The following is a 12,960-nucleotide window of genomic DNA, read 5'->3' as shown; positions in this document are numbered from 1 at the left end:
GCGACACCGATTCGTGCGTGCGGAGCCGGGGCGTTCGCTGTTGCGGCTCCCAAGAAGGCGGCACGGCGCTCTCGAGGACAGTGTCACTTTGAGGCTTTTCTTCCATCTCTGCCTGGCGTTGAATCCCCCCCCACCCCCCCTCGTGCTTTTTCGCTCTCTGATTCGGGTGCCTGGTATCGGGGTGCTTGCCTGGTGCTGGTTTCGGTGGTTGATGGAGGAGATACAGGGTGGGATTCCTGAGAAAAGCCTTTTTTTTTTTAAAGGAGGGCACGAGCTTATGACTGGACAGACGTTGCACTGTGTGGGATTGTGTAACCGTGAGGTTCGTCCCCTGTCTCCGTGCAAGATTGTTTCTTGAGTCGCCCGGGGCTGGCGGCTGGCTGCCCTGTGCGTGGAGCGGTGCGTGCCGCGGGTTTTTTTAGGCATGGGTCTCTGTGCTGTGACGCCGGGGTCTGCGGGAGGCCGGGCAGAGCGGCGCCCGGCAGACGGTCATCTCCACGCTCCTGCCTGGGCCCCTTCTGCACCAAGTTGCCTGCTGGCTCGTGAGAATGATTTTCTGGCTCTGCGGGCCCGAGCGCATCCGAGCTGCTGCCGAGTAGAGGTCATGTCGAGGGAGCCCTCGCAGGCAGGGATTCGGAGCGGTCCTCGTGCGCCGCTTGGGGCTGCATCCAGTTCTCCGAGCGTCGCGCACCTTCTGAGTCCCCGGCCGGCGGGCTAGGCCTGGAGCAGGCTGGGACCAGCCTAGCGAGGGGAAATGCCTCTGTCCTTTCATTGTCTCCTTCCCGTGCTTTATTCCACCAAGGTGACCAGTGTTGCTGTCCCTTCTCAGCCCTGGCCCTAGCAGAGCCCTTCTTGCAGCACCCTTCCACCCAAATGCTGAACGGGCCAGTACAAGGCAGGGTTCGAGTGCCCATTTTCCAGGGGTCCCCCGGATCCCCTTGTGCTAGCTGGGTGACCCGATGCTGCAGGCATTTAAGGACTCTCCTGGGGCAGTGTAGTTATCAGGTGCAAAATACCTAGGGACCGAGGTCCTCGGGTGTGAGCCACAGCCCAGGAACAGAATTCCTTGCAACTGATTTTGCTCTGTGTGTAGGGCATTAAAATTCACCTGGCATTTTTCATAACAGGAGCTTGCATCAGTCCTTTTGTCCCCAATTTCCCCTTGCCCTGCACTGCACAGACCCTCTCAGGACACGTAGATTGTAGAGGAGTGTGGGTTGCTCTGGGGTGGAAGAGCAGTGCCAAAGCTTATGATTGCCCAACCGTCCTTGTGCCCCAACCTCCTCGCCTGTCGCCAGGGGCACTGTTTAAACACCCCCTTCCCCCAGGAGGCATTAGTTGGTTTCTTAGAAAGAGCCACGACCATCTTCCAAAGCTGCGAGCAGAGATCCTGAGGGAGGAGGCAGGCTGGCACAGCTCTGGGAAATGGCACCGCTTTCCCTTGCTCTGAAGAAATAATGGCCATGTCAATCCAGGGAACGCTGTGGCCCTGGGCTGGTCTCTAGGTGTGATTGATGGAGACGCTTGTCTTTCACTCTGCTCGTTTGGGGAGCCAATGTGATCTAGTAGATTTAGGATCAGACTGGACCCTTTTGCTCCTGGCTCTGTTTTGGAGGAAAATGGCTTTACCTGCTCAATGTTTTGCTTTCCTGGGCTCTAAAATGGGACTAGCATTACCTTGTCTGGCTGAAGTCATCATCGGCTTATACGAAGTACATAGCTGAAAGCGGTGGAGTGATGCTGGTTTACACCAGCTGAGGTTTTGGCCCACACGACACTCGAGGAGGGATCTTCATTACTAGAGGGCTCAGTCAATTCTCTAGCAAGAAGTAAATGGAGTCCTACAGTGAAAAGCCCGACACCCGGAGGAAGGCCGTACTCCTGGGGAAGTGAGCGAATGGCGAAGTGCTGGAAAGGACAGGAGAGAGGAGGGGGAAATCCAAATAAATTAGAGGCACCTGCCAAGGGGGAGAAACCCTGTGATCAGCTGGGAGCGCGTCTGAGTCCCATCTCCGTGGCGCGATCTATAGCCCGGCAGTCGCACCAGCTCATGCGTCCTGGGCGGCTTTTCCCCTCTCCTGTGCTGTGCATCGGGTCGTGTTATCTTCACGGTGATCCCGAGAGCGTGGGGGCAGCTCAGCGTGTTCAAGCACATCCCAGGCCGGAGGTGGGAGCACTAGCACACAGGGATGTGCCAACCCCGTGTCAAACCCAGCAAGACCCCTGGAGCGTCCCCTCACTGTCAAGGGGGTTGTTTAACCCGGGTAAATAATTGTTGTGTCCAGATGGGTCCCTTGTGTCCCCCCACCCAGTCCCGGGAGGAAATCATGTAGGGCCATGCCCAGGGGGCAGCCTGGAGAGTGAAGGAAGGGGAAGACCTGGTCTCATCCTGGGGTCTTACCTGCTTGCTGGGAAACCCAAGCGGGTCCACGCTGCACAGTATGGCAGTCACCGGCCTCCTGGCTTCCCTGCCAGCCCCAGCACAAATGGCAGCTATGGAAACTGGTTGATTCGGGGCAAGAGCAAGGGACTGGATGTCGGTCCTTACCTTCCCGGCTCGTGTGTCAGCCCAGCCCCAGGCGTGCCAAGTGCCCTCAACCCAAGCCCACCACCCCAGCGGATCCATTCCCAGGCCTCAGTCGGGGCAGGTGAGAAGGAGGGCGGTTCTGTTGGCCTCCGGTCTCCGTCTCCTTTTCTCCTAGCTTCTTTTGGCAGGAGCTGTGTGGGGAGAGGGGAAGATTTTCTGCTCTTCATCTGTTTTTATGCTGTATCCACAACCCCGCAAACAGGAAGGGGGTGTGCGTGCGTGCGTGCGTGTGTATTTTCAGCCCTTCATCTGTCGGTACCCTCAGTCCACAGCCCCCCGCGTGGGAAAAGGTGTGTGTGTGTCTATGTTGGGAGGGGTGGCTGTATTTTCAGCCCCTGGTCCATCTGGACCCTGATTGCACAGCTGCCAAGGCAGGAGGGTGTGCATCTGGCTGTATTTGTCAGGCCTTTGTCTTTCCAGGCCCCGTCTGCTCTCACATCCCTGCCTGCTGCAGGCTGTGGCTTGGGGAAGCGTGCACCGGGTGTTGTCTGTGTCTGGTGTGGCTGTAGGGGTGGCTGTCACCAGGGGTACCAACAGCTCTGTCCACCACCAGACGGTTCGTGCTTATTAGTGTCAGTCAGGAAAGCAGCAGAGCGGGGCAGTGGCTGCTCGGCCCTTGCAGGGGCTCCCCTTCCCGTGTGTAGCAGGCGGGCTGTGGGCTGGCATCTCTCCTGGCAATGTGGGACCCACAGGGTCCTGACCCCGGGCCAAGGAGCACCTTATCACAGCCCCTCCTGTATGCTGGGGCTGGGGGTGAGGGGGAGAGCATCAGCTTTTTAAGTTAACCCTTTTGTATCCTGCCTCTGCCGCCAGCCTGGGCATCATGCTGCTCTGAAGGAGCTCCGTTGTGGGTTGGCGCCAACTGTTCTTGCCAGCACTTTTCCATTTAGGGTGCTTTAGGAATAAGACAGACTAATGACAGAGTATGCTGCATACTTTAGGGAGCTGGAGAAGTGTGTTAGGCACATGTGAGGGGAACATGGCCCAGGTGTTCCCCTCTACCCAGCTGCATAGGTAGCAATCGCCTCCCACCAACATCAGGTGCGCTGAGGTCCAGCTGAAGCCACAGATAATGCTGTGACATGCAGTTGCCCCTAGCGGGTGCTCAGGACCATGGTGTGGTTGTGTGGCTGCTGATGTTGAGACCTGTGGCTGGTCCCTGTCCAGTCCCCAAGGATGGGGTGAAGCAGCTGAATTACATGTGCTGCCAAAGACCTGCTGGTGGGGGGGGTGGGATGGTAATGCAGGCATCACCCTCACCCCGACAGGCTACAGCCTCGCTGGGAAACTGTTGTGGGATGGGAATCTCTGCTGTAACTCCTGCTGTCCCAGCTGCATCAGATGGGAATAACAGGATCCAAGCTCGCCGGGGAGCTCTCGCAGGGGTGTCCTGGGTTCTGGTTGGCAGGGGCAGGGAGCAAAGGCAGCACCAGATTTTGTCCCTGGGTGGAGTGGGGTGTATAGAAAAGGAACAGTTCAGTTTGGAGCAGAGAAGGAGATGATGGGGCCACAAGGGAGCAGGAAGGGCTTGGGAGGAATCGGGAGCTGGAACCTAACAACCCTCCCTGCACGGCTCCCCGGTCCTGCAAGCGCGCTGCCCACAGCATGGCATTGCCACATGGCCTCTGCACTGAGGAGAGGCCTAGGCACTGGGCCACGGCTGCGGGGTGGGGTTGGGAAGGGTCTGCTAGTGTCCTTGCATAACCAGCACTAACCCACTGTCTGCAGGGGCTTGACCAGGCTCTTTGACAACCCCAGAGGAAGTCCGAGGTTGGGGCAGCGGTCTGGGCTGTGGCACTGTTGCCTGAGCCCTCTCTTAGCTGAGGACAGGTGGGAGAGGGGAGATGTCTATCTCCTCTGGTTGGCGCTGCATGAACACAGACTGGATCCCATGCCAGCAGGGCTGTTAGACGCTCCGTGTTGGCACGGCAGGGTCCTGCACCCCTTTTCCTGTGTGTCTGAGGAGAAGGGGGTGAATCAGACCCCTGCATGGGGGACCTTGGGACTCATAGTGGTGGAAGAGGTCACCCTTGCCATGCTGGGGTCCCCCTAGAGTCCACGTGCTCCCGAGAGCTGCCCCTGGCAGGGTGCAAGCTGGGTGAGGGCTGAGCTCCCAGTGCAAGGACCTGCAGGGCAGCATGTGGGAGCCTGTTTGCCGAGGCAGCTCTCATCCTGTCCCTGCCCGCTCTTTCTCTGGCCTGCAACCTGGCTGACGGCCTGTCCTGCCCTGAAAGTTGACTGTAAAGCCAGGTTGATAGGGCTCCTGGCTGTGATTCTGGAGGAGACTTGCTCAGTTGCAGGGGAACACAAGGGCTTTCTCCTAACAATAGCCAGAGTCTGGGATCGGGGCGCTAGCCTGGGTGCTTGGCTTCTCTTACACTGTGGTGGATGGTGAAGGTGTCACTGGTGCCATCTAGCGCTGCAGGAGCCTGGGTGAGCCCCGCTGCCCTCTCTCCGTGCTGTGTGGGCTCCGTCGGGAACACAGGGGTCCATGCAAGTGACTTCTCTCAGGTCCGTGACACTTGATCGGGGCATGCTTGGGAAGCTGAGCAAACATGGCTCATCCATAGACCAAAATGTCACTAGGAAATCCTTGGTTCATCTCAGCAGTGCTGGGGTTCTCAAGATAGCTGCTTCAACCCTAGGAAGGGACGCAGCATGGTGGGAGCAGCCTTGGCTCTGGTGGGGCCTTTCTTCTCCCAGCTCGGGGCCTGTAGGAGGAGCTGGCCAGGGCGAAGGGGCCGCCTAGTGCCTGTGGGATTGAGGCACTAACCATCCCTGAGGAGCTCCAGCTTATTCAGGCCTTGCTCCGGTCAGAGGTCAGCATGTTGCTCTTCCAGGTGGAAGGGGACTGCTGGCTAACAGGGGTTGGGTTCCTGGGCTTGGCTGTGCTCAGGGGAGGAAGCGTGGTCAGACGATGGTGAGCAGCGTACACGAGCACAGACCCCCGTGTCCCCTCCCAGTGCTGTCCCTGTCCTAGCCCATGACCTTGGGTGGTTACTGGAACCTGTCTCTGCATCCAAGCTAGTAGCCCAAGACATTTCAGCATCCACTGGGTACCTGTTAGGCTTTGCTGGGCTCAGGACTGGGGCAGCAGCTGCGGCAGAGTTCAGGGAGCCATATGGCGAGCGGTGGCAGAGAGGCCATGATGACCTTGGCACCCGTTGGTGATACCGAGCTGTGGCAGAGGTGACCGGTGTGGCAGGGACTGGGCCGTGCCAGCTGTTCCCCTCCATGCTGAAGAGCTAAGTGCACATGTTGTCCTGTAGGTCTCAGCATCAGCTCCTGATGGAGTCCTGTGCTGGCGGCTCCCTGCTGTGCCCAGAGAGCCCCCTGGCCAGAAGGGGACATGGTGGGGGGGTGTCACTTTGGGGCAGGCTGCAGACGGGGGCTGTGCTTGTTGGCACCAGAGAAGCTACACCTGCGACTGGTCACCGCTGGCAGCTGCAGCCCCCAGCACAAGCAAGGCCTGAAAGTTGTGTGGAAGAAGCTCAGTAGCTGGGAGCTGCCTGGAGCTGTCTGCAGTGCCAGAGATGGCAGGTGACAGGGCGGGCTGTGCCAAGGAGTGTTTTCTGTTAGGTTTTGCTCCCCTGCAAGGGGACAGTCCCACTGGGAGCAAAGGTACTCTTGTCCCCTTCCAGGGGCTGCCATTCACCCAGCGGTGCTGTGCTGGTTCTCGAACCGGGTCTCGGAGGTCAGGGCAAGTGGTCCGGGGACTGCGCTGCCCCTTAGGTGAAAGCCTGGGAACAAGGGAGCAGTGAGGAAGGTCCAGGGGTGGGAGGGACCCGCTGGTCAACACAGCTTGAGACCCACTGCTTGTGCCTTCAGCATGGGACGCCGCGGGGCTGAGGCCTGTTGTCAGCCCATGCCCAGCTGGGGAGGCAGACGGTGTAGAAGCCCAGGTGCTCCTTGATTGCAAGAGGGGCAGCAATTAACCCCAGGTGTCCAGGCATCCCTGCTGCTTCCCCTTCGTTCCAGGCTCACGCTGTGAGAGGGTGGGAGCTGACATCTCTGCATCCTGCAGTGGGATCCTCCTGGGCAAGGTGACCCTTGGCTCTCCAGACTGGCACTAAGATAACAGTCTACCCGTTGCCATTAAAACTGACGGCCCAGGAGTGAGCTGTGGGTGATTAGGGCAATGAAACCTCTCCGAACGGCCCTAGCTGGGTTTCCTTATGGAGCTGTGGCATCTCTTGGGACTCAGCTGTGCAGGGCAGGGCTTCCCCTAGTACTACTCCCTGCTGCAAACCAGAGGCAGGTGGGGTGGCAGGAATTGTGTGTGCAGGAGCCACCTGTCCTGCCTGAGTGCTCCAGCCATACATCCATACCCAAAAGGGAGGTCAGCCCAGACAGGAAACCGCTGCTTGGAGGTATTGGCCAGGAAGGACCCTGGAGGCGGCTGGGCTGGAAGAAAGTAGCATCCCCCTCCTGGACTGCCCGCCTCTGAACCTTCCTGGTCAGCAGCAAGTCCCCTGGCAGCCTCTCAGGAGCTGGGTAACATCACAGAAAGGAGAGGCACTGAAGGGTATCGGTGCTGTCCAGATGTGGTCAATGCAGGACACACGCTGCCCTAGCGGCTGGGGCTGCTCCACAGAGGGGCTGGTGTGGGGCAGGCACTTGTGTGCACAAGTTGGGGGTGGGAGCCTTGGGCTCTATTCCCAACTTTGTCACCGACCTGCTAAGTGACCTTGGGCAAGCCCCTTTCCATGTGTACCTCAGTTTCCCAGCGGTAGGATGGGGGATGGTCTCCCTCTCTCTCTGTGATGCTGGGGAAGGAGGTGGGACACAGATGTCCCTGCTGCCCTCTGCACCGTGCTCAGTCCTGACCCACTGCCCAGTGAGGGGTATGTTGGTACAGCCAGGAGATCAGGGTCCCACTGTGCGGGAGGTCGCACAAGCACAGAGTCTCTGCCTTCATCCCCCTCCGCCGTGGCTGAAGAAGGCAGGTCAGGGAGGGCGAGGCAGCCTGGATTGTGGTTACGCTGGCACCTGTTCTAGTGTCAGGGCACCAATACGCTCTGCCAGCAGCACTGGGCACAGCCTGCCTGACACAACTGGGCTTTGGACCAACACAGGGCTCCCACCTGTCCAGATCAGTGCGAGCACCCTGCGGCAGGTGTAATCTCTGCCGTAGAGGCTGCTGCCATCACAGCTCCGTTGGCTCCTTCCTACTCCTGGCAGAGTTGTGTCAGTCTGTGGCAGAGCCGTGGCCTTGGTCGCCTGCCAGACTGGGACTCAGCCCAGCTCTCCTGGCTCCCAGGCTGGGAGCTCACAGCATCCCTTTGCTCCGTGGTGTGCCGTGTGGGAGGAGAGCAGGGCAGCTCAGACCTGACGGTAGCTGGCGGGTGTCCCACCAGCCTGGCCAGGACTTGCCCTCAGTGGAGAGGCCAAGGAAGAGGATCCTGCTTTGTCCTTGGTTCTCTGTAGAGAAGGAGGAAGTGGCATGGCTGGGCGACAGGGAGCGTGGCATCCCCTGTGCCAGTGCCGTCGGCTGTGTGCCCACCTACGTGCCAGAACTGGGAGCGTGGCCCCCTGCCCTGGCAGCAAGCCCGGGCTCTTGAAGGGGTCTGGCCAGGCCTCCAGGAAAGCCAGCCAGAATCCCATGGGAAGAGCCTCACGTGGACCTGCTGCCTCGTTCAGAGCACTTGGCACGGTGAGAGCAGAATATATGGCCAGTGTCCTGGCTTCTCAGAGCTGAGGCTTGGCCTGGTGAAGGCGTTCAGAGTGTCCCAGGGGTGGCAGCTCGGGAGTCCTAGCTGTGCCCGGTACATCAGCCTGCCATCGCACTTGGTCTCACCAGCAGCCCTCGTGGATATGTGGCTTGGAAAGCTGGAGGGGCTGTGGGTCAGGATGGGCATTGGCAGTGCTGCAAGGGCCAGGTGGCGGGGCAGAGCGGTGGCTCTGTTTGGTGTTGGTGTGCGTACAGCCTGGCACTGGTGCATATTTTTCGTCTCTGGAGAGCAGTCAGAAAGGGCTGAGAAACATTTAGCTTAGGCAGGAGCTAGCGAGACATGGGCAGCGTGGAAACAAAGACCTGGGCGGCAGGGCTGACCGGGGAAGGGCTGGAGCTGGAATGCCCCAATGCTCATGCCAAAGCCCAGCGCTGCCTGGAGACGCTGGAGCAGGGCTGCACTGCCCGTACGATGCCTGGTGCAGCTCAGTTGAGCTGCAGATGTCCCTGAGGCCCAGTCCCCAGGAGAGCCAGCCCAGCCCAGCCCAGCATCAGGTGTCCTCAGGCTTGCTGCAGTAGCCAGGTAGGAAATCAAATTCCAGGCAGCTGAAGAGCCCCAGGGAAAGGCTCATCCGTCAGGGAGCTGGGTGCAGGATTCCTGGGTCCTGCAACACCTCCTCCTCCATGGCCTGGGAGTGTCCCTGACCTACTTCTGCAGATGGGGGCTAGGAAGGCTCCAAAGGGTGAGCACGACAGCCCCGGATGAGATGCATCTTGCTAGCTGTGGCCTCTCCCGTGTGCTGGGTGTCACGACTAACCTTCAGCCCGGGCAGTGCAACAGCGATAGCGATCCCAGGCGCCGGGCAGCTGGCCAGTGGGTGATGCCAGGCAATGGTTCAGGAGCAGCACCATCTAGCGGCAGTCAGGAGCCCCAGCACCCTCCGGCTGCACCCCCTCCGGCATGCCTGTGCCCTGAGGGTGCGGGTCTCCCCTCACCCTACGCACGGCCCCACGTTGTATCTTGGGGATTTAGGAGCTGGAGGTGGGTTGGGAGATTGGGCGCTGCTCCCAGCTTTGCCACGTACTCCCTGGGGGAGCTTCTGTTTGCAGAGCAGGGGCTCATGCACCTTCCTTTCTGTGCCCTGCCGGAGTCGGGCTGGCATGCACGGGGACTACCGTCTAGCTCTGTGCATGGGCCGCATCAAGCAACAAGGGATCCCAGATCCGACAGAGCATCTGGTCACCCCTTTCATACACACAGGGCGAGCGTGGCCATTTCCACTGGCATGAAATGAGGGGTGAGGATGCTGATCCGACTGGGACGTGGGCCTGGCAGAGCCAAGCATGGCACTGGGGCCCTGCACCTGGGGTTTGTTTCCAAAGCGCCTCACAGCCCACAGCTTCTATTTTCCCAGGACACGCCTGTGCCAAAATAAGTGCCGGCGTCTTCAGGGTGTCCAGCCTTTCGTCCCCCTCGCTGCTGGCAGGGAGCTGACATGTTCCTTGAGGATGTTTCGCTCCCCGGGGCTGCGGGCAGGGTTTCCTTTCACCTTCCTTCCACCTGAGGACACAGAGCTGCCAGGCCCTTGTCCAGGCTAGACCCGTTCCAGGCTGCAGGGTGCACCTGCCCCGAGTCATTCCCCAGGATAAAACCTTAGCTGCCCTGAAATGCTAAGGCAGCGTCCGCTGTGCCATGGGTGGCACCTGAGAGCCCTGCCAGCGTGTTCAAGGGGAAAAGTCCTTCCTGAGCCCTAGCTTGACTTGCAGCAGAAGAGCAAGAGCCTCCAGCCAGGATCCAAACCTTTGCATCCGGCGACCCAAACCTGGGTTTCCTACACCCCAGACCCAAATGGTCTGCCGCTGCCTGTGCGCCAGCGCTGTATGGCAGGTGGCAGCCAGAAGCAGAGGTCGCGGGGAGCAGGGTAGTGGGCAGACTGATTCCCTGGAGGAGCGCTGGTGATGGCTTGCTGTAGTAGCACAAGCTGGGACACCCCCTTCCTCTGGCCAGCCTCGTCTGAGGGGTGCTGAGCTGGTCTTAGCTGTGATGCATGGCCTGGCATGGGCCTGCCAGCCTCACTGGCGTGCCACGATAACCCTCGGCATGGGATGCATCAGGCAGGAGGATGGGGAGCGATGGGCATCCCCCTGCAGTGCCCGGGAACAGGGCACATTCAGCAGCTCCTCTGGGGCAGTTGCCCAGCAAACAGCGGGTCAGAGGCAAGATCCTTAGGTCTGGCTCCCGAGCAGCCTCTCCCAGCCCGCTATGATGCGCTGGTTGGCTCCGAGTGCCAGGAAGGGGCCCGAGAGAGCGCTAATATGTCCCCAGGGCCCTTATGTAAGTGAGACGATTGCCGGCTGCAGGTTTGCTGCACCTGCAGCCAGCAGCTGGGAGCCTCTCCCATGATGACAGAGACACTGGCTCTGCGGGGACAGCTGGGAGATGCCAAGGGGGGGTCCTTCCGGAGGTTGGGGTATGCTGGAGCTCCTCTGTGTGCCATGAGCTCATCCCTGCACAGCCTCCCTTATTTCTCCTTGCTTGACCCTTGGATGCTGGCTCTGGGCCCTGCCTGGCACCTTCACGCTTGCCCAACCCCTTCCCCTAGCCCACCTGGCTCCATGGCCCAGTCAGTCGTGGGCTCCTGTGCATGGCTTGGCACCTCGCCTCGGCGCAGGGAGGGCTGCGTGGTTGTGCTGTGGCTGATCGATGCTGGCAACACCTCTGCGGCATGCCCCTGGGCCATGCTCTGTTGGAGGCCTCTCAGAGCTGGCACAGCAAGCCGTAAACCGTCCACCCCAGCCAAGGAGCTGGAGGCATGGAGGTCACATCAGGGCAAGGCTGGGGCTTCCTGCCTCCCCAGCTCCCCCCAGGTGCATGCAGAGGCCGGCCAGGGTGCAACCCCGGCACAGGGAAAGGGGGCATCGCTCTGCCCACCCATCCCTCTGTAGGGCTCAGCGCTGGCCTAGGGGTGACGTTCTTGGGCTAATTTCAGAGCCAGCAGATGGTAACGGCTTGCGGTGGCCAGGCCTCATTTAGCCCTGGAGGTGAAAAGCTCCCTCGGTCGGTGGAAACCCCGGAGCCGTGGAGCCCACACTCGATTTAAAATTCCCTTTGCATCCGGCGGAGACCCCGGGTCTTTGTGCTCTATTAATAGCTCGCTGAGCTCATGTATCAATGTCTGGCAAATAACTCCGGCAAAGTCCCCCAGGACTCGGGCGGGATGGAGAGCGTCGGGGGCTTCTCTGGACCCTGGCGTGGGGGGAGCTGGCAGAGAGAAGTTGCCTTTCTTGACATGATGGGCCCCTTTCCTGCATTTAGCCCCTTTCCTGACCGGAGCAGGGGCCAGGGAGCGCTGCAGGCAGGGCCGTGCGGTTCCTCGTGTTCAGGACCCTCCGGGGCGTTAGCAGTGTGGATCTAGATGTCTAGTGCCGGAGGCTCGGGATGTGCCCCTCGGTGCTGAGTCAGTGCTGCAGCAGGGTTTTCACGGCATGCTTTGCTGATGGACGGCTTGTCTCTCCCACAAAACCTCAGCCTGAGGTCTCGTCTCCCCCCCCCTGCAAGTCGGACTCCCTCCGTTAACCCCCGCTCAAAGCATCCCTAAAATCACTCCTGCGCTTTTCTTTGGCTCAGCACCTCGTGTGAGGGATAGCTAACTCTGCCTTGCACCTGGGTCTGTGTGCTGGTAAACAGCTGCTGCGTTCCACCCCAGAGGTGGCTGCATTTCAGTGGTGTACGAAACAGCTCTGGTGTGTGTGTGGTGGTGAGGCCTTGGGGGGTCTTTGTGGATGAAATGTGTCATCAATGGAGCTGGAAGTGGCCTTGTCACCTGGTGTGGGGTCACAGCATCCACACACCCATGTATTTCTGCCCTGCGGCTGTGCAGAGATGTCCGGAGGCTCCCCAATGATCCTGCACATAGTGGTGCCTCTGTGGGATGCTTTCCCAGTAGCATGACGCCTTCAGAGCCAGGGCTTGGGGTGACGGTCGGAAATCTCCTTTGGAGCAGAGCGCCTCCTGAATGTCTGGTGCAGACAGAGGCAACTTCTGCCAGCCTCCACCCCAGAAGTGGCTGCATTTCAGCCACACGATGTGTTGTGTGTGGAGAGCTGCAGTCTGCTTTGGCTCCTGGCACCTCGTTCTCCCCCACGGGCTGTTACTGAAGCTGAAAGGAAACCAGCTCTGAAGCCCCTGGAGCTTTCCCTGTACTGCTGATAAAGCAGCCGGCCGCGCTGCAGGGTCAGAGCCGCCTCGTGCCGCTTCGACTCTGGGGCCAACCGGGGCAGCGGCCTCGCGGTTGCTCGTGCCGGAGCCGTCGCTCGGGAGCAGCCCCCCCACCCCCTGGCTTTGCACAGGGACCCTGCGAGGTCACCTTGGGGTGCTGCCAGGCTCGGCCTCCCGATCTCGCGGCACCGGGGAGCGGGCAGCAGGCCAGCCCCATGCCTTGCGCCCCGCTTCCCCAGGCCCGGGGTCCCTCGGCGCGGCTGGCAGGTTGGCGCCTCTCCCGCAGGTGGCCCGCATTAAGTCGCTGCCGAGATTAGGGCTGTTTTCAGTAGGTTCCTTTGAGCCGCGGTTTGTTTGTGTAAATATTTGGACGTTTCTCAGGCGTGATTATTCAGAATCCTGCACCTCATGCATATTCAGAGGCCTCCAGCGAATGATTTTTTTTTTTTTTTTTCCCCCGCCCCGTGAATTTGGGATCGAGGC

General features: G+C 60.2%; 1 protein-coding gene across 1 annotated transcript in view; it reads left to right on the top strand.

The window, feature by feature from the left end:
* The window catches only part of TMEM240 (transmembrane protein 240), a 30,908-nt gene that overhangs the window by 1,889 nt on the left and 16,059 nt on the right, over window positions 1-12,960 (top strand). The window lies entirely within an intron of this gene.

The sequence above is a fragment of the Alligator sinensis genome, unplaced genomic scaffold (genome assembly GCF_000455745.1).
Source record: "Alligator sinensis unplaced genomic scaffold, ASM45574v1 scaffold569_1, whole genome shotgun sequence".
NCBI classification, from domain to species: domain Eukaryota; kingdom Metazoa; phylum Chordata; order Crocodylia; family Alligatoridae; genus Alligator; species Alligator sinensis.
Note: the sequence above shows the minus strand (reverse complement) of the source record. Positions and strands in the feature narration are given on the sequence as shown.